The sequence below is a fragment of the Podarcis liolepis genome (genome assembly GCF_965112155.1).
Source record: "Podarcis liolepis genome assembly, chromosome: 7".
In the NCBI taxonomy this organism is placed as follows: Eukaryota; Metazoa; Chordata; class Lepidosauria; order Squamata; family Lacertidae; genus Podarcis; species Podarcis liolepis.
In genome coordinates this window covers 45342643-45364486 of record NC_139561.1, presented here as the reverse complement: position 1 = coordinate 45364486, position 21844 = coordinate 45342643, and the positions used below count along the sequence as shown (strand labels likewise).

The 21844-nt window shown below is 44.7% G+C and overlaps 1 protein-coding gene across 20 annotated transcripts in view; it reads left to right on the top strand.

Annotated features, from left to right (window-relative positions):
- ZFHX3 (zinc finger homeobox 3) overlaps positions 1-21844 on the top strand; it is a 408431-nt gene that overhangs the window by 221027 nt on the left and 165560 nt on the right. For 4 of the 20 annotated variants that reach the window (XM_083513421.1, XM_083513417.1, XM_083513420.1 and 1 more), the window contains exon 1: positions 13183-13837. The exons of 13 other annotated variants lie outside the window; for them this stretch is intronic. The gene's annotated coding sequence lies outside the window, so the exon portion shown is untranslated. Of the gene's footprint in view, positions 1-13182; positions 13838-14250; positions 14371-21844 lie in introns of those variants that run through there. 3 more of the 20 variants (XM_083513423.1, XM_083513425.1, XM_083513418.1) reach the window with 2 other exon arrangements.

Here is a 21844-nt window from a genome sequence, read left to right as displayed (position 1 = left end):
TTAATTCTCCATGCATTTGTCTAACCCTGCTTTTAAGCCATCTGTGTTGGTGAACATCACCACATCTTGTCATTACAAATTCCATAATTTTATTTTTCACAATTGATGTACAGCTTAATTATGATAAGTCTCCAAGCTTACACAAATAAATCAATGCAGTGAAAATAAAAATCAATTAAAGCGATAAAATCAGAATTTAGTTAAAATACCCAATGGAACAAAAAGTCTTCATTAGGTGTCACATACTCAACAGGAAAGGGACCCATCCACCCTCTGTTGGAAGTTCCATAAAATTGGGCCCACAATACTCAATGTGTGAAGATGCCCTTTCTTTTGTGCATCTTGAATCTTCAGCTTCATTGGGTGGCCCTGAGTTCTAATCTTATAAGAAATCCATTCCTAATTTTACACATCCATTATGCCCCCTATTACTTACCTTTCTTCTAAAGTAAAAAGCCTTAGATATTGTAACCTTTCCTCAAATAAGAATTGCTCCAAGCCACTGATCATTTTCTTGCTGTTTGCAGCTCTGCAACATCATTGAGGCACAGTGTCCAGAACTGTACACAGTATTTCAAGAGTTGCTGCACCGTAGATATTGACAGTTTTATTTTGATTCCTTTCTTAATGATTCCCAACATGGAATTTGTCTGTTTCATAGCTGCTGCATACATTGTCATTCAGATATTCATCACGACATTACGATTTGTTATCACTGTTGGTTAAGACCTGAATAGTATATATGAAAGTAGGATTTTTCTTACCCCAATTTCTATCATTTTACACTTGCTTACATTGAAACACACTTGTCATTTAATGCCCATTCACCCAACTTGGGGATATGTTTTAATCACCTTGTATGACTTGGTGTTATCAGCAGAGGGTGCTATGGTAGTGGACAGAGGCATCAGGTGATGAGATGGGGCCATACTTGCACTTTGTCTCCCCTTCTGGCCTGTCTTCCATCCCCAATAACTTAGGTAATGTTACTACTAATGATTGCCAGGTTGGTGAGTGGGAAAATACCTACTGTCTCTGATTTGATTTTGGAAGAGCATAACAACTAGGCAGAGATTGGTGAGAACTGGTTGGATGAAAAGGGGTGTGTATGTTTCCCCATTTGGACAAGGTTTCTATTTTCTGAAGGAAGCAATCTTATCTCTAAGAGCTTTCTTGATTTGGCTCATTAACCAAGCTGGCATCCTCTTGGCCTTAGTGATACCTTTCCTGAATGTATTATACATTCTAGCTGAGCTTCTATTATTGAGAATAACCTCCAGATATTTTGGAGATATTTAATCCATTTGACTTTCTCTTTCAAATTCCTTTCTACCAGTGCACCTCTTTTGAAGTCAAATGTGATGGTGTTGGATTTTCTCGGCGGTTTTCCACTTAAATATACAGTGGTACCTCAGGTTACAAACACCTTGGGTTATAAACACTTTGGATTACAGACTCCTCTAACCTGGAAGCAGTACCTCGGGTTAAGAACTTTACCTCAGGATGAGAACAGAAATTGTTCGCCAGCGGCACAGCGGCAGCGGGAGGCCCCATTAGCTAAAGTTGTACCTCAGGTTAAGAACAATTTCAGGTTAAGAACGGACCTCCGGAACGAATTAAGTTTGTAACCAGAGGTACCACTGTTTGTTGAATTTGATAGTATTATAATCAGTGTTCCAAACAAATTCAATACCACTTTTATTTCACATCAAGTTCTGGGTGCCACTTAGGATTAAGACCAGAGTCACTGTCTGGCTGGCTGGTTCCATGACCAACTGTTCTAGGACACAGTATTTTGGGGTATCTAGAAATTTTCCTTCTTTGTAGTTATTCGAACAGTCATGCATCTAATCTATGTGAAGATAATAGAAGCCACCCATTACTACAGCACTTCCTCTTTTGGCTTTCTCATTGGTGTCATGCTCCACCTCAAGTTAATCCTAGGCATTTTTATTGGGGGCACAGTAGTACATCCTCAGTACTAAACTACTTTTGAAGCCTGGTATTACCATCCACAGTGATTTTGCGGAGGAGTCCTTCCCTTTCTAGTGTGTTGAATTCATATGACCTCTTTGACATAAAGAGCAACACTACCTTCAGCACACCCTTTCTGTCCTTCCTATAGAATTTGTATTTGAAGATAACCATGTCCCACTGGTTTTCTCCCTTCCACCAGACTTCCATTATGCTCACTATATTTCTGCTCTCCTCTAAGACCAAGCACTCCAGCTCACTCACCATGGCTCAGAAACTTACGTATTGTATTAGCCTATAAACACCTATAGGGTGCCTCTCCACATTTGAGCAATCATAAACAATTTCACCCTCATTAACCTTTTAGGGCAGATTTGTCTTAAACTGTATACACCCTAGTTCCTGCTGGTTTTCCTCTAGGGATCTGCCACCTTTTGCTTTCAGCTGGCTCAGCTCTGTTTCATATAGAGCCCACCCATATAAGCCTAGGTTGTAGTTTAATGATGGAGATAAATGGGTGTACAACAGTTGAATTATCTCTCACCATATAACCTTGTTTGTCCCTCTTGAAACCTCCTACCCTGTCTAGTGTTGTCTGCCTCTTCCTTCCATACCAACCAATGTATTGCCTTCAGGATTAACATTGATTGCATTATATGTTTCCTTGTGGGTATCTCAGCAGTCATAGGAAGTTGTAGTCCTAGCTATATTGCTTTTGGGGTAGATGTATGGAGCACAAAGACAAGATGTACCTCTTCATGTTGGCAGTGTGTGTGCAAGATGGGTCTCACAAGCCCCACTGATATTGGATGTAATGACTAATAACCACCAACATTCCACCATTTTTCTACCAATATTTTCAGGATGCATTCAGTCAGCACATAGCAGGATGCTTGCTGGGCCCTGTAATCATGGTGATTCTGTTAGTGCAGTTCTAAGGAATGCTGCTTGAGTGATGAAATGCTCTTCAGGTTTATCTGGGACCTACTCAGGTCCTATTCTTTCAAAGAGTATCAGGATGGGCAGTGAACATCTGTAGACAGTTTTATTAGGCACTCTAATGAGCTGCTATAACCTTTCCCCAAAGAATCTGACTTAGGCTGCCAGCAGTATCCAGAGGCACCAGCATCTCCCTGCCTTTCTGAGAGTTAAAATAAACAATTTTAGGTTCTTGTGTCTTTTACATTTCCTTTAAGCTGCATGTTTTGGCTGTGGGCCCAAGTGCCCAGGGAAAGCTTCCAGTGCTAGCTCTAAACCTTGCCACATGGTTCCCAGGATAAATGACCCTTTGAAAAACTAAGGTACCTGCATGGGTGGTTCCTTCCATATTCTGGACCTGCTAGGATTTTCCTCACTTCCTCTGGGGTCTAGAAGTCCCCCTGGACTGTCTGCAGGGAACAGTCACATCAACAGTGAAAATGCTCTTGTTCTGGAGAAGGGCCCCATTTCACCTCAGGTACAAAGTATTACCATCTGAATACTGTAGAAATCCAACAAGCCCACAACAGATGTATCATGCTGAAAGAAGATGTGCATCGTTGTGTGCAAGAGATGAGGTATAGGATTTTCTTTATTGCGCAAGGAATGGCTTGTGTGATAAAGGAAGCCTTTGAGACCTGAAGTGATGTATCCTTTTGCACATGCAGATAGTCAATACTGAGGGGTAGCCACACTAATAACTTAGTGCAGGAAAGCCTTATGGACAATGATCTTGGTCAGCAGGAATTTGTATGTGCAGACGTGGGGAGCAAGAAGAGCAATCTGCAAGTAGGAGGTGATATACATATGTTTTAAATTGTGCATTCATAATAATATTGGGGCTGTTACATGCAACCTGGCTTTCAATACTGTTTGCACCTTCAAATGGTTCAGGGTGATCATACTGCTTTGTTTGGAATAGGTACATGTCCTATGGCTTCCTACTGAAATCCAGTACCTTTTCATACCACAAATGTTCCAGGGGTTTTATGACCTGCTTTTGTTGTGCTATATTATTATTATTATTATTAATCAAATTTGTATATCACCCTGCATTCGAAGATCACAAGGTGGTTCACAACATAAAAATACAAAATGAGAACACAAAATACATAATAAAAACAAGAACAAAAAAAAACCAATAACTCCCCTCCTATAAATATATTTGAAAGGACATAGTGTGAACTATAATGTAAGAGTTCCCCTCCAGATAGCAATAACACAGTAACATTGGGGAAGAATTCTACAAATAAAGTAGAATTATGTGCAGATGGTCTAGTATATATCCATCACTAATACACTATTATTGCTTGGATGACATGTTGCAGAATACACCAGCAAGAAAACTCCAGTTTGTAGGGGTCCCAATTCACATGCAAAATTAAAAGCCCAAGTAAACAAAAAATCAGATATGAAGACTCCTCTCTTTTAAATGTGGCCCTTCAATTCTGATTTGCATTTTAATTCTTGGCTAGGCAAGATGAAGGGAGGGAGTAAGTAAGTGTGCTGCTGGGTAGATCCATACTTGTAACTAAACATTCTTAGCAGTTATCCCCAAGGAGGAGGCTGAGGGAAAAGAGGAGATACTTTCAAGCCAGGGAACTCAAGAGCTTGGAGGGCTGCTAAAAGCACTTTTCCTGAAATTCGGAGCATTTTGAGATAAAGGTGCTTGTTCAATACAACTTCAGAACAGGACGATTCCAGGTCCCCAGAGCCACAATTGTTAATGCACCTTATGCTAGAGGCCCCAGCAAGCACCCACTTCTTCATTTTGCCATTTTACTGTCACCTCAGTATTTTCAAAACCCACTGGTTTATAGTGTAATTCTACTTAGAAGTAAGCCCTGTTGAATTCAACAGCATTTACAGTATTCAAGTGAGTAAAGGACTGCAGCTTAAGTCACCAGTGCTATTGGGTACATCATGGAGAGGTGGCTTGCTGTACCAGGTAGTCCAGTATTGTGAACTAGTAGAGGACTGGGTTAATGGGAGAGAGTGTGCTAGTAAACCAAATGTGTTTCCTGTGCTTCCTTGGATTTCAGTGGAAAGCACAGAACCTTTGCATGTGAAGAATTTTGCAGCATCTTAGACACTGCCAGGCTCAAACTCCACACCACAGGATACATAACAAAAGCAATCCACTGGATTAACGTCCACTGGATGAAAAAAAATCTCTCCCCTAGATGTTCATTTTATGCTGTTTTTAAATTGCAATTATATTTAGCTGTTTTTGTTTGTAAATTACCTTGACACTTGCCAAAGGCCATTCATAAATTAATAAATAATTGCATTTTTTATTTTGGGGAAAGTTGATGTAACTGACCTGTCCCTCCACCCCACTTCACACAGCCTGCAGCAGAAAGTGCTTTCATTTTCCTTGCTAGATTGGCTCTAGCTGCTAGGTGGAAGTGCAGGAGATTCTCTGAGGCACAGGCCCCAAGGGTGGGAAAGAGTTGGTTATTTTATCCCTCTGTTGCCGGAAGCCACCAACGTGTGACTCTCCAGCTGCAGCACATTTCGTTTCTGAAGCGTGATGCAATTGGATGGCCTGGTCAGCAGTGCTTCCTTAACAAGCCTTTCAGCAAAGCCTTCACATAAAGCTCAGCCAATCCTGTGATTCTGGCAGACGCTTACTCATGCAGACTCAGCTGGGAGACCTCACTGTTCAGAAAGATTCAATCAGAGTTTCAAGTAGATTGTTCCTCTCTCTCCACTGAGAGACTTAAGGACTACACCGGGGTTCCCTTTACCATTCCATCTCCCTTTTTCCAGTGTGACTGGGAGCCAAAAGCATTTGCTTTCCCTGCCCCCTTGTTCACTTTTTCTTATCACCATTCAAACAAGAGGAATAGACAACCCATGCAGCAGATCCTGATGCCTGTGTGTTGCTATCCCATTATGAACACTCCAAGCAGACAGATTCTACATTGCAGAATGAAAACAAGTGTGGCTGAAGCTTAGGAGCTTGCTTCTGTGAGTGCTGCTCTCTTGATGCTTAGTGTGAAAACCTGATGGCCCTCTTACCCTGCAAGTCCAGTTAGACAAGATGTCATTGTTGTCTCACCATTACCCTGATGCTGGCTGCCGAGTCATCCAGCCTTTCCTGTCAACCACGGGCAGAAGACCCAAGCCTAGAGGACCAGCAACACATGCAGCTGCTCAGAGTAGGTGCTTGTCATAGGCTTAGGCAGTGAAAAGTGTGAAGATCTCACTCTTCATGTAACTTGCCTGTAATGTATAGGAGGAATATAACAACTGAGGGACAGTCAGGTTGCAGAATTGCAGGACCCCACTGCATAAACCTGCATAAAATTCACCTAATAACGAAAAGTGTGCAGTTCTGATTCTTGGGAGGCCCTTTGATGTCAGAGCCTTCCTCTCCAGTGCTGATGGCTCCTCTGAAGCTCTAGCCCACTTGATGTCATAAGAGTTTTTAAAGGGGAGGATTTATGGGAAGTGGCTGAGATCTAGAGGATTCTAAACCCTCCCACTCCCCTACCATACCCTCAAATTGGGAGATTTAAACATGCTTCAGAGTATGTCTAAACTCCCACCAACCCACTATTTCCCCTTCCATTGGACACAATTAAAAACAACCAGGAAACAGATGGAAACATCATTTGTTCCTCCAGTCTCACTTACGCTGATAAGGGCGTTAAGCTACCTTGATAACTCCCACATTAGGATTGCGGTCTAATTTGAACATAACAGTCTGTTGAAGAGAATAGGACCTACAAATGCCCACATTGGCTTTTGAATGAGAAATTCAGTATATGTCCTAAATAAAATTTTAAAATAATAAATATTCATATGTCTAGTGATGCAATGTCCATAGAAAATTGGAGGCTATTACTAACTTCTGCTTCTATGGTAAGGAGATTTAAATTATATATATATATATATATATATATATATATATATATATATATATATATATATAAAAATTATTTATGGAACACCCATTATATGTGCTTTTCATTTCATGTGTAGTTTACATAGACAATAAAATACCAAAATAGAATTTACAATAAAATAACACTTTTAATATTTAATAAAGAAAATTTATAAAGCAGGAAGCTAAACAAACAAACAAACAAACAAAACTAAAACCAACAAAACACAGTAGCCAAAACAATTTAAACATGGCATCAAACACAGCAAAAGAGAGCTTGGTGGAAAAATTAGAGCACCTGATAGATTGTCATTAAAAGTCCTATGATAACAGGAAGGGCTTCTTCACCTACAACTAAAAAATCATGGAGTGTTGGTGCCAGGCAAACCTCTCTGGGGAAGGCATCCCATAAGTTGGGGTCTGCAGGAGGTCCCCACCCACAGAACACAGTGATTAGGTATATACAAGGTATAATATTTCAGGTATCCTGGTCCCATGCTGTAAAGGACTTTATATACCAAAACCAACACCTTGAACTTAGCCCAGTAATAGTTTACAGAGGTGCATTCCACAACCCCCTATCTGCCTTAGGGCTGTCATGTGTACCTCTAATTTACTCTCAGTGGACTGAAGCTTAGTTGACTCTTTCACATTGTGGCACCTTCAATTGCCATATTCATATTTTAACTAAGAAATGCACTCAGGATTCTGATGTCTGAAATCTATGTCAAGACAAATTAATACAGATCTACAAGTTGGCGGTAAAGGAAAGATGGGACGGTGCTCCTGGCTCTACCTTCTGTAGGGAGACACACTAGCACAGGATTTTTTTTAGCCAAAAACTTGGAAGAGCAGTATTTGCCTCTTGAACAAATGGGCAGAAAGAAACAACAAAATATTTTATTTCTTACTCTCTTTGAAGAAACTAGAACAGCAATGCCAGGCTATCCCAGAAAGCACTTGTACACACACTCTCCAACCCCTATTGGGAAAAGCAGGCTTTTGAACTATCTTAACAGACAGCTCTGAAGGCACTCGCAATGGATTGGTGGATACTGATAGGATACAGTGAACACACAGCACAGCTCCAGCTAGCAGTAAGCACTTCCAGGAAGAATATTATTCAAGTGTGCTGGCTTAAGCAGCATGATGAGCAAATGTTTTCCTGCAGCATTGGCTCTCTTTTAGGAGAGGAGGAATGGTTAAAGACTTCAGACTTTTTGCTTTTTTGAGAGGACCTCTTACCTTCTTCCTTCACCATTTTCTCAGCCTGGCAGCAAGAGCATACTATGCCAGGTAACAGGGGTATCTCTGGACTCACACCTTTTAGCTCTATAAGGACTAGTGTGTGTATGGCGTTTGCAGGATTGAGACTTCATAGAGATATGGGAAACAATATTCAGACTAGTAATCAGTAGTCCACCATTCCAAAATCTCTAGCTGTTCCACTAGAAAACTGCAGAACAGCTTTGGTTGGGAGAGAAGGAAATAGGTAGTACTACTTCTTTAACAGCCAAGACAAAAGGAAAGCCAGGTTCAGCACTGTCCAGACCATAGCACCGGAGTACAGACCAGTTAGGCTTGCCTTTAAGTTAAGGCACCTGGTGAAAAAAGTAGCAACACACAAACGTGCAAAATCATTCAAAGACAGACAGGAAGATGTCCAGTACTGACACAGACTTTCATAAAACTGGTGTGGGTAGGGGGGCATCTCAAAGCTTGGCACCTGCAGAATTCTTGGCTTTGGCACCCAAAAAGCTGAGAATATGCCACTGCAATCCAGGTTTCAGTTGATTGGAGTTGTTGTTGGAATCTGGGTCTCTGTAAGCCACTTTTGTAAACATTATTACTCATCCCCCTGAAAAATAAGGGGTTCTGTTTGCAGACAAGAAGACTTGCACATACACTTCCTCATACTACAATAAATAAATATTCTCCAAGTTTAATGTTTGTCCAATGGGTTGTGTATCTAGCAAGACTATATTAAAACAATTCTTGGCCTCATTTGATTTGAGCTTTAGAAATAAAGCTCCAGAGAGAGATGAACATATATGATCATGAGCAAGGTACCCGCAGTATTGCATCTATGAAAAGCTAGGATGCATGATTTTGTGCAGCTAGGTATCTGCATGTCAGGTAATAAAATGAGTGGCTATTAAGCGCTTCCCCATAGCAATACATATGTGTAATTTTTTTAATGGTTCAGGTTTTCATGCAGAAAAGCAATAAACCAGGTATTTCCCAGTTACATACAAGGACAGGCAGGCAAGCAAATATGCCCAGGGATCTAACTCCTTTAAAGATTTATAGGATGTCTTGTGTGTGAGGCTGTGATTTTGAAGGTAGCTTTAGGCACGAGAAGGACTCTTTTAAAATAAAATTTGATAGGTTTACCAAATCAAGTTATATGAATGGTACTGGGGAAGGGTGACTGCACCTTCAGCCTATAATTCAATCCTAGGTTTTAATTTAAATTCATATTTACTTAATTTTCCTTAAACAAACAGTGCAAACTCTTAGTAATTGTGCTTATTGGGATAAATTTTAAGTTGACATCAATATAATAATCAGACAGTACCAACTGAAGCTGTATATAAGCAAAGACTTTGAATAAGAAATAATTTAGCAAATATTTATACTGATTAAAGTTTTTTCTCCAACAATTAAAAATGTCACATTAAATATAAAATAGTTCCATTGTATTGTTGGCTGTCATACAAGGTCTGTTAGTAACAAATGTTAGTATAACAGGGATATTAGACTAGAAACAATACCCGATTGCTGCCTCTGTACAGTATGATATAGAAAGGTGAGGCATAACTTAAATCACTGATAGCCACCCATTCTTATTGACTACGATACTATGTGCGGGGGGGGGGGGGAGGATAGGGTGTTCATGAAGAAAAAAGTCTCTAGAGAAAACTTCTCTTGAGAAGAAATGTAAACAGATCTTCTGCTGTCTTTCTGTACAAAAAGGCAGATCCCGAGTCACAACCCTATAAGCAGTAACACACTTGCTGATATAAATCAGCCTTCTGGTTTGAGGAGCTTTGCAACAGTCCATCTCTCCGGCTCCCCTCTTAAGATGCCAGTGGCATTTCTGCATCTCAGCCCCAGAGGCTGCTTTGACTTGCCATATAGAGGGAAGCAGCCCTCAAGAGTTTCTGATCTGTGAAGCCCTCACATTAATGCATCAGCTCTACTTATTTAACAGCAGCCATTTCCTTTTCCTCCCCTGTGCTGTGGAGTTGATTTTGTTCAAACAAGAAAATTTCCAAATCAAAATACAATCAAAGCATTTATAGATTGTGCAGCTAAATTAAGAAAAGAAATGCTGAGAATCTCCTGGTATTAGGTGTTGATTGCACATATCCATTGCAAAGGAGCAGAGAGAATGGGAATTCTGATAAATACGGTACCTTCAAATAGTTTACTAGTACCATGCCTAACACTTGTTTAGCAGCAACTATTAGGAACTTTATACAGAAGTAATATATTGCTAGCTTAGTGGCCATACATCTAAGTTGACCCACATTTTCACAGCATTAGATGTGTTTACTTTTTGGAGCCTTGCAAGCTGCATTCTCACTCCTTTGCTAAATTTTCAAGCAACAACACAAAATTACTGTACATACCCTGAGGTGTCTTCCAGCAAGGAAGGTTACATCTTAGAAAAGAAGCTCAAGTCCATTGACCCCAAGGCAGTATAACTTTACCATGGCTCAAGGCAACAGGCAAGTTGAGCCAATAGAACTTTCAATCCTGTAACCTCTGGCTTAAGTGTACCCCTCCCCAGTTTAATTCAGGTGCGGGGGGGGGGGGAGAGAGCAGTCCTACATCCGAAAATAGCACAACATTGAAGCATTTCCAATAGCTTTTATTCCACATGTTACTTCAATTTTTACTGTTTGATCTCTTTGTATGACTCTGTTTAGAGTGAAGAGTCAGTCTCATCCATGTTTGGGACTTTTATGGATCTCCTACTTCAGTTTACAGAGGGGGACTATATTCAGCCAAATCAGTGCTTGGCAGACCAAATGCCTTACAGCAAGAATCCCCACCTCACCTTTTCTATTTCCAGCACTTTTGTCTTAAGATACAAAAAAAGCTAAATACACTTGCTGGTTTTCACAAGTTTGTCATTTCTTTTATTTTTCTTTAGGCAAATATTTAATTTGGGGGGGGGGTCTTACAATGTGCCTTTTTCCAGTGTTAACACCACATTTTCTCTGAATGTATGTGTTCAGTTGTTCACAGCAGTTATAGTGAGCTGTCTGCTCACCCAGGAACATTTCTCTATTAATAAGAGTATTTTTTAATTTAATACCCATCTGGCAAAAACTTCAAAAAATACAGCAGTTCACAAGGTGCATCAAGCACCTCTATTTGATCTCTGAGATACTATTGAGCCCACATCATTTTGGGCAATTTTGTTCTCTTCTGCGTTAGGAAGAAGAAAGCTTCCAATTTCTTCTATCCTGCCTCGAAGTCAGAGCTGTTCTTCCACCTCTACTTCTGGCACCTGCCAAAGCTTAAGCCCATAGTTAGCCAGGTTTTGATTATCTCCCCTACACCTTTTCCAGAGGCAGCTAAAAATGCCCCAGAGCACACCACTCTTCTGCTACTGCATATTAACCCTTCTTCTGCCTTAGTGGTAAAAGCAGCCTTCTATTTAGGGCAACTTAGATCTGGATCTCAGAGCAGAACAAGACTGCAAGGGGGGGGGGGGCGAACAGCTGAGAAAGCCAATTAAAGAATGATGCTTGGATCATCGTATTAATTGTACAGACAGATGTGCTTTGGCATGTTTACACTGATAGAATCCACATGTGAAAGGAGATGGAAGAACTGCAGTACACAAGCCAGCTAGCTGGGCTGAGGCACATACAGACAAACTGGGGATGGAAGAGGTGCCCATGATCTCTGGATAAGACACTATTTGCAGCAAGATTAAACACCCTACACCTCCCCAGATGTTCTCTCACTTCCTTAGTAGAAACCCAAGCACTTTGGTTTGGCCCCCATCCCTGTCGCTTTTCTGCAGAGCTCAAATGCCAAGAGTAGTAGGAGGCATTCCTGCTATCAATTTGGATTTCCTTCCCCAGGGATGAGGGGCACAAACTGTAGTTGACAATCTGAAAAAAATGCACATAGGAGCGTCCAGCACTCTCATTTCTAGAAAAATTAATTATTTTTTTAAAAAACATTTTGCCATCAAACTAAAACAAAGAAAACAAACGTGTGGGTACCAAGTACCCGAAAGCGGTCACATAAATATCTGCAAGGCAGACACGGCACCTCCGCACGCCTCCTACGGATACATTCACCATTATGCATACTTATTATTACATACACACGAATAGTGGTTGCAGAATGTCTCGAATTAAATACGTACAGTTTTAATCTGTTAGCTAGCATCTAAAATACCGAGAAAGCTCCGTTCGTTCAGTGCATTCGCTGCGACACGTTCTAAAAAGCCACCCAACCCCAAAGGAAAAAGCCGCTGAAGGATGCGTGCCTGTCCCAATTCGGCAGTCCCCGTTTACCGGTTGTCTTTGAGCAAACAAACATGTCCAGAGCCGGCCTCGCCACCCCAGCAGAAATGCAGGAAGCTGGAAGGGGAGGCAGAACGGCGCCCTTCCGAAAAGGGAATCAAAGCGCGGCGGAGGGCAGAAGATCTCCGCTCCAGCGGCTCCCGTACTTCCACGCCAGCCGCCTTTGCCGGACTTCTTCGGCCATTCCGGGGGGAAAGAACTTGGGTGGTGAGGCGGGGAGGAAGCTTCCTCCAAAGGCTCCAAACCCGGCGGCTGGCCGAAGCGACTCAGCGGGGCACGAGGAAACGGCGCAGCCCGTTACGGGGGCCGCGAAGAAGCGACCTTTGGTGGGGAACGCAGGAATGCAGCTGCTTCTTCCTGCGGCGACGGCACACCCGAAGCCCGAGACGAGCAAAGCCGGCCAACTCGGGGGCAGAGGATCGGGGCCGCGGCCAAGTTGGGCTCCTCCCGCCGAGCAGCAACTTTCTCGGCAACTTCCCGCCGCCGCCGCTGCAGCCCCGTCCCACCGCGGGGGAGGGGACGAGGAGGCGGCCCTGCGGCCGATGAGCCCGATGGAATGCGGGGGGGGGGTAGCGGCCCGGACTGGTCCCCGTTCCCTCTCTCCGCCTTCCCCCCTCCCGGTTTGGGAGAGCTTCCTCCTTTTCTCCTCCCTCTGGCCCTCCTGGCTGCCCCGCCGGCCCCCCTCCTATCTCCCTCCTCACTTGCCCGCTCCCTCCCGCGCCTCCTCCCCCTCTCTCCTCCTCGCCGCCGCCGCCGCCGCCACCACCACTACCCCCCCCTTTCCCTGCTTCGCTCGCGCGCTCCCTCCCCCGCCGCCGCCTGGGCTGAATCTTATTGATCCAGAAGGTGGCTAATTAGCCCTTCCCGTCGTGCCTGGGTAATGAGGCACATGCGCACTGCACTAATCAGCCATTTTTTGCAGGAAACTAATTAGCAGAATAAAGATCCAAAGAGTTTTTTTTCTCCCCAATCAGCAGATCTGAGCGCGGGCGCTTCCTGCTCCGGCCGCCCCGCCAGCCCGGCTCTCGTCCGCTCGCCTGTCCGGGCCCCCCGCTCGCTCGCTCGTTCGCCCGCCCCGCTTCTTCCTTCCTCTGCTCGCTCGCTCGCTCCGGGGGGCGCCCGCCCGCTCCCGAGAACGATGCTGCTGCTGCTGCTGGGCAGCGGCGGCGGCGGCAGCAGCAGCAGCAGCGCCGGCGACGCAAGTGGAAGCGGCTCCCGCCTGGCTCTGGCCCCCGTCGCTCCTGCTCCGGTCGCCGCCTCGTCCCGTCACCGCCACCCCGGGCTCCTCCTCGGAGCGCGCCGATCCTGCAGCCTTCATGGGATCTGTAGCCCCGCCGCCGCCGCCTTCTCCCGGGATTAACCGCCTCGCCGGAGCAGCAGCAGGAGGGGGAGACGAAGAAGAAGAGGAGGAAGGAGGGAGGACGCCGCCGCCAGCCGCGTAAGTGGCAACTTTTCCGCCGCCCCGCCTGGGCTGCTTTGCATGGGGCTGGCCCGGCCAGCCCCCCGCCTGGATCGGGGCCCCCCCGGCAAACTTTGTGTCCCTCGCCCTCGCAGGTGTTTCCGACCGATCGCAAGCAGGCAGGAGAGAGAGGCGGCCCACGAGGAGAAGAAGGAGCTGCCCGGGCTGGGCTGGCCGCCGGTCAGCGGCGAGGCGCGGAGGAGAGTCCGGCGGGCGGGCGGGCTCCCTCTCCGCTTTGCCTCGCCTTGGCAGGCAGGAGTGCCTCGGCGCTCGGCTCGGCAGAGGGTAGATTGATCGGCCCATCTGCATAATCGATAGGGCAGCGAAGAGGGTGGCCGGGAAATGGCTGCGATGCCCGCCCGCCGCCGCGGCTCCCCTCCGCCGGCCTCCTCGCCGCGCTTCCCGGGGAGGCAGCCCCTACCCCCTGCTCCGGAGGCGGTGCCCAGGCACGCTGCCTGCCGACATGTCACCGGAGCCCCCGAGCGCCCTCGGCCCTGCGCTCTCCTGCCTAGGTAGGGGGCACCCGGAGAGTTGCAAGCAGGAGTCGTCCCCCCCCCCCCGCGCCCCAGTCCACTCCACCCTGGGGCCGGCCCCCTGTGCCTTGCTGGCTTAGTGCTGAGGAGTCGTCGTTCTGCGCTTATCTAAATATTTGCAACTGCGCCTTTTCCCTTTTTTCTTTTTTGCTGTTTCCTCTGAACAAACCGAGTCGTCTTCGCGGGGAGGGTGGTGGTGGTGAAGACCAAATGTCCGCGGTTTGCGGTGGATGGTGCCAAGTGCGTCTTTCGCCCAGACCTTTGTTTTGGGTTCTGAGAAGTGCCGGCCCAAATTACCCATGGAAGCCGTTCCCCAGCTCGCCGTGGTCGTCGGGTCCTGCCTTTGGGGACGCCTTCCTCAGGGGCCAGGAATCCTGCCGTTGAGCTGAACAGGCTGGCAGCTTAGGAGGGGCAGAGGCTACCTAGAGGAATATTTCTATATTTTGGTTTAATTTTTATCTTGCTGCAGGAAGAGGGGGAAGCCCCCCTTCCCGAGCCTTGAAATTTAAGCAAATAAGGTTTGGTTTCCATATCTTGTTACAAAGCAACTTTGAATACGTAGGACATAACGCAAGACCAGCTATTCCAGTTACAGCAAACTTAGAAAGAAAGGAATGTTTCTGTCCTCATTTATTAGAAAGAGATGGGACAGGGGGAACAGGTTTTTTTTAAAAGCTATTACGAATTGAAATGTTTATGTAGATCGTAGTGAGCCGTTTTCTGATGTGTATGTGAGCACCCCCCCTCCAGTTAAGAAACTGAGGGAAGATTGCTGCAAGCAACACACTTTATGTATTTTTGTTCCATGTCTAGGAGGAGTGTTGGCAGGCATTATGTGGTTTTCAGTTACACAATATGTTATCATAGTTTTTAATCACCAAATTATTGCAGTGGTTATAGATTTACAGTCTTAAGGTATTGCATAGAAAAGCAATGAAAGCTTGGTATTAATCTGAGAAGTGTACTTTCTATTCATCTATATTCAAAATACTCCTGTACATTTTTAGTAGTTTTACCTATTCTTATATATAGTAAGTTTTTATATGTGAAAATCAGTGTATGTGAGAAAGATAGGTGTGTGCTTTGTGCACATGTATTTCCTCAGCGTTAGGTAGCTAACAGTTCCCATACTAGCCCTGGGTATCGCAGGAGTGAGGTTTGGACCCTTTGTCAGGAGGATTATCGTTCAGGAGGCAAATGAATTACCCATACTTTATTTTTCTTTTTTTCTTTTCATAAACTACCTGCATTGAAATCAGCTGTGATTGGAAACAGCTGTGCCCTGTTTTTTGTTTGATGTTAGTGACAAAGTGTGGCCTTGCATTGCTGTCCGCTGCAGCCTCTTTTATTATTATGTAACTGAATACTTGCCAGTATTAAGAATTCAGTATTAACAACCTGGTTTCACTGTCTGGTCCTGTATGAAGTGAAATGCTGGGCTTGGTTTTGGTTATAAACAGCAATATGAATGCAACATCGGCAGAAGGGAAAACTCAGTCGAGGAGAGCTTGCGGCCTCCTCTGCTTTGGCATACTTGTGCCCCCCCCCCCCCTTCTGACGATGACAGTTGCAATCCCTTATTTTTATTCTGTTGGTGCTGTGTTACTGGTATGTTTCATGGCTTTTTGTGAGAGGTCTTTCATGGAAAATATTTAGAAGTTTGTTTTGTTTTGGTCTCTTCTAAACAGGTCCTCCAGTTTGCTGATGTCATTTCCTTTCCTATTTGAACTGTTGTGCCTCCTCCAGTTTTCAGCTGGAGCCTGCGGAGGCATGTGGAAGTGCAATTGCAAAGCATGTTCTGGGTTCAAAGGCTGAGGGTCGTGTGGTGCATTTTCATCACTCTGTGGTCTCAGGGTCTGGCTAAACATTCCAGCATCAACTTTGTGGCTTGTCCTTGGGCCGCCATGTCAGGCAATGATTCATTTCAGTTTCCCTTTCTTTCTTTACATTTTTCCCTCCTCCACATCTTTAATTCTCTCTTCTGTTCTCCTTCTCCACCCTTTTTTTTTTAAAGGTCCAATGACAACTTCAATTCACTTGCAAATCGGAGGCCAGCATTAGTGGGGCGCCTGCTGTGAAAAGAAGGAAAGTGTTTCAGGGTTTCTCCCCCTCCTCCCTCCACTTCTGTTTCTTGTCTCTATTTGAACATAAAATGCATTTTTTCTCCTTTGCTTTTGGTCAGTTGACTTTCTTTAGAGAGTAAAATCAACTCTGACACTCAGACTATTCTCTGCCTGGAAGTAGGCGTTTGTCGGTAACGAAGAACTGCGGGAAGGGAAAGCAGCTTCTCTTCTGCGTCTGAGAGGGCTGCTTTGTTTTAATTTTAAAAATGTTCTCTGTATATTTGGCTCTGAGGAAGAAGAGCTGCTAGGAAGTTTGCTTTTCTGCATCTGAGCAGAGGGGAAAATGAAGTGGCCTTGACACTTGACTTGATGGGAAAACCCCAGGTCACTTTCCATAGTGCTGGCCTTTTGTTCCCGGGAACTGAGCTAAGGTGCTTTTCAGTCATACCAAAGAAATCTCCGCACACAGCCTTCCCATGGTTATTGTTGGTGCACATTAAGCAGGGAGCCACTTGGTCCCGGATAAAAAGTGTAGACCTTTGTCCAGCCTTTTAAACTCTTCCTCTTTCTCACTTTCTATCCCCCCTCCCCCCCCCCGTCCTTATGATCTTGTGGCATTTCGAGTTGAGGGAAGTTAATGGAATAGATTCCCTTCAAGAAGACTGGCCAGTAGTTGAGCAGCTGTAGAGGAACCGCTGCCTCCAAAGCAGGTGCCTGGATAGGGGCCTGCATTGTTGTTGCTCAATTACCGCACTCGCTTTTTATGAGGAATGTGTTGCGTTACAAAGGCATGAGCGGGGTTGTGTCTTAACTTGATTTTAAAGCGCTGGGTAGCGTATGTTTCAACACTGTAATCCCCGATGAGTACATGTATCCCCCTGCTCTGTCGGCTTGAGATTGGCACTGGAAATTCAAGGAGGCAGCTGTATTATTCTTGGAGTATTTCTAGTGTGGTAACTCAGCATTGATTAGCACAAGTTTGGGCTTTTTCAGAAAGACAATTTGGGAGGGAAAACTCAAAATCTCTCATTGATTCTACTAATACAACAACACAGCTTTACCAGTGTATTGGTTGTGGCAATTGAGATGACTGAACAAAGCAAAGACTTATTTTCTCTCTTGTTCTTCATTCCGCATTTTTGGGGGGGAGGGCGGATGTTCGCGGGACCCTCTCTTTACCCATATTTGTATTTGGAATTTTCCCAGGAGTGAACTAAGCAATCTAAGGTGCCTGCCAGTGCAATCTGAGTGCAATCTGAAAAAAAAGAGTCTTGCTAATTAAGATAATTTTTCCAGAATGGTCTTGATTTAATTTTGTCTTATTTTCTGAATTCTGTTCTCTTTCTCCCTGATGTTGCAATCCTATAGGCTGTGTTTCTACCCTGTACTTTTGTACTGTGAAGGGAGGGAAAGGGAGCCAGGTGAGAAATTCTTTGTTCAACCAGTCTTTTCAAAACCAGATTTGTTTTCCTTGATTTTTTCGCCCTGAGATTGTACATTTCTGAAGTAACCAATCCACAATACAGTTGTTGTTAGATGAACATATCAGGATGGAAGAATGGGGATCGAAACATCTGCATACAGGCCCTGTGCAGTGAATACTCGTGGTTTTGATTAAGTGGGTTGTCTGGGAAATTCTGATGCTGTGTAGTGCTGGGGTGGGCTTGGTACCACAGTCTGTACCTACAAAGAGCTGCTGGGGTGACACGTCTGTAAAAGCTAAGAAGCTAAGCAAGTGTCTTGTAATGTGATAGTACACCATTGTTTATGTATCGTTATCACTCACTTTTTTGTTTTTTAATGATAAATAGCTATAAACTCAATTGTGCTGGGAAAATATACCTAAGAATAAAAATTTGGAGGCTAATGAACACTGTCACCTAGTTGAGGGGCTGTTCTGCAAGTGAGTCAGTATGCACACAGTGGGTGTGTGGAAAAACCCAGCAGGCATCGTTTGAAAAGAGAATGGCCGACCTTCTAGAGAGCTCTTAGGGAAGAGAGGAGAAAAGGGATTGTCTGGTCCACTTGTGCTCAAGTTCAGAGCAGCGCTTTGTTGTTTTGGGTTAGAGTTCTGGAACTGAAAAGAGGCCTCAACCATGGGCACATTTTCTTGCGAATTCCCCCAGGACAACTATCTGTCAGTGAAGTGGTTATCTCCACAGCAACCACAACTTAAAGCACAATGGTGATAAAAGCTAGGGAAATATTGTATATGTTTTCCTGGGGTGCTGTAATATGCAGCTGGTGCATAGTTTCCCTTTAAACTTTCTTCCACCTTGGGTTTTCAGGCTGGGAAGATCTGCTTTCAAGGGGCAAAAGGATAGCCATGGCAACTGCTGGATTACCCGCTTGCCTACTATAGGAGCTTGCAGGATGCCTGGAACAATCTATATCCTGGAGATTTGGTGACTATTTCCACTTCTGGCTCTGAAGTGAAAGAAGTGGGTTTGGTGACTTTTATTTGGCCATGCTCTTGAGTTGGGAATTGTTGGTGGTTAGCTTCTGAATTCATCCTTTTAATGAGTTGGGGATCTTGGTCAGCTGTTTGGATAGTGTTGTCAAACTGCAGAAAGCACCTAGTTAACTAAACATTAAAGCTGCACAGTTAAATTTCACATCACCCTTAATTGCACAGTTTCGTTCCCAAGTGGCTGAAGAACATATAGCTCTAATCCTTGGATTTTGTGGTGTGTGTTTTTCAGAAGGCATTTTACTTTGCTAAGGGTTTGGATGCATATTCTAATTTGGGGTAGGGTTGGAAAAGAGTTCTCAGAAAAATCCTGTAAATTGCTGAATTTCTGGACATTCCTTAATAGTGCTAGTTGTGCCCTGGAAAATCTGTTCTTAGATATAGTCCTGGGTGTTGCTCACTCATTGCCTGAGCTCTTTTTGTGGTCTGCTTAGTTTCCCCCTGAGCTTTCTTACTCCATCAGAAGTACACGAGAGACCTCTGAGAAGAGAATGTAGTGTATGATGTATGTATCAGTCAGCTGGTGGTTAAGAGTTCGTCTCTATTGCTCAAGGTATAAAATTGATTCTTCTTTGAACCCTAAGTCAACTGTTGCAAAAATATACCAGTGTTCATCCTGCTCCTTAAGCCAGGTGCATTACTGGTGTTCTCTTACTGAGTTCTGTAGAAATGGACAGAGACCTGCAATGGATGAATAAGTGTCTCTCCAGGCACAGTAGTTCTTGTGTGTGGGAGTGTGTCAAGAGGCTGGTTGGACTTGTAGAGAAAGGCAAGAAGCAGACTGCATATGACAATGGCTTGCAGAAGGGAAAGTATCAGGAGAATCCTTAGAGGTCTTCTAGTTTAGCACTGATGAGCCGTAAGAGCATTTGGGAGTGTCTTCTGAATGGGAGGGGTGAGCCCTTATCCTCTTAAAAAAAAGGTGGGCAGTGGGCATTCTGCCGATGCAAAATGGGGTGACTGATGCTCTAAAGCTTCCACAGTCCCAGGTAAATTTGAGGACTAAATAGGCTGGGGAGACTTGAGGCCCCTTGTCCTGTTTGGTAGAGCCCGGTTGGCTTTGTGAGCGAAAGCACATGCTTGCTGAAGGAGCCCTTGATTGTTGTGTACCCACCATCCTTGTATCAGAGCCCCTCACTGTGCCAGACAGAACTGTAGATGTCAGGCTTTGCACAGCAAGAAGAGCAGGCGCTGAGGGAGAGATGAGCAGAGGAGCAGCAGGGCTGGGAGCTTCAAATTAACCTTCTGCTTTGTTGATGTCTAATGTGATTCTCTCCCCCCCCCCCCATTGCATGCTAGCAAATTGAGAGCCTGATTCAATTTACATAAAGCTCTTAGGGGAGGCAGTTTGGGCCTCAGGAAGACCACACTTGGGCAGCAGTGCTCTCAGGCACATCTCAGCTATATGTTCCACACAATGGTACAGGTCTAGAAAAGAGGAAATTCAGATGCCAACCTCCAGCTTGTGGTGACTTGGGTGACAGACCAGTCATCAAGCGTGTGTGTGTGTGTGTGTGTTTTCATAGCTATAGCCTGCTGCAAATTTGGCTTTGTCAGATTCCTTTTGACTTTACTCTATCCTGCTAAACTGACACCTTTCTTGTAAATTATTTTGCCTTCTTACCATTCATATTTTCAAGTACTCATCAACCTTGAAAATTCAAGTTTTTGGCCTTGTCCCTAGCGTGGTTGTTTGGATCAGTTTTAGATGAACGCTTGTTGTCTGTCTTCACTCTGGTGCATCAAATTTCTCTTGAGAAGGTGGTATATTGTAGCTACTGCAGGAACCTGCAGTGGAAATTGATTATGTACTAATAGCATTTGTCTATAACACTACAGGGCTGTTTGTGACGATGCTTTCACACAACCTGACATTTCAGTTGTCAGTTACTGTGCTGTCTTCTGTGTGTGAGACAGCAGCCCCTGCTACACAGTAAAAGCCCTTTAAAACCTCATTGCCAGCATTCAGCTTGTCTATTTTATTTCTAGCTACTTGCATTCCTGTGAAATTTGACAAATGTGTCTGGGTGGTAGAGAGAGGCTTCACAAGTAGCAGTGCTCATTTCTGCTCTAAGATCAGATGTAATCCTGGACTTGATAAGCCAGTTATTGAAACCTAGTCCTGCTATTCTCCAGTCTGGCATAAGCAGCTTTTAACGCTGGTGGAAACAGCTACCAGGCAAAGTAGGACCAGGACTGGCTTCACAGTCCAGCCTGTGCATTGGTTGATCGGGAGCAGCAATGGAGGAGGAGGAGGAGTTGGGCCATTCTCATCTCTGAGTTCAGCAAGGGATGGTATTCCATGTTAGCTGACCCCTACCAGAGCTGTAAGGGACATGGGTGGCGCTGTGGGTTAAACCACAGAGCCTAGGACTTGCCGATCAGAAGGTCGGCGGTTCGAATCCCCGCGACGGGGTGAGCTCCCGTTGCTCAGTCCCTGCTCCTGCCAACCTAGCAGTTCGAAAGCATGTCAAAGTGCAAGTAGATAAATAGGTACCACTCTGGCAGGAAGGTAAATGGTGTTTCCGTGCGCTGCTCTGCTTCGCCAGAAGTGGCTTAGTCATGCTGGCCACATGACCCAGAAGCTGTACACCGGCTCCTTCAGCCAATAAAGCAAGATGAGCGCCGCAACCCCAGAGTCAGCCACGACTGGACCTAATGGTCAGGGGTCCCTTTACCTTTTTACCAGAGCTGTGCTCATTTGGAAGGACTGGTCTTTCTGCCCTGCCTATGGGCTTAGTAGCTGTTGATGGTGGTAGTAGTAGTAGTCTTGGTGTTGAATTTGGTGAGAAATGCTTACTATCTTTATTCTCAGCAAGGCTGGCCAACAAAATACAGTCATGCAAACAGCATGCATCTTCCTCAATAAATTTATTCCCCCACTTGGCTTCAAGGGCACATTAAATGTTCTTGTTTTCAC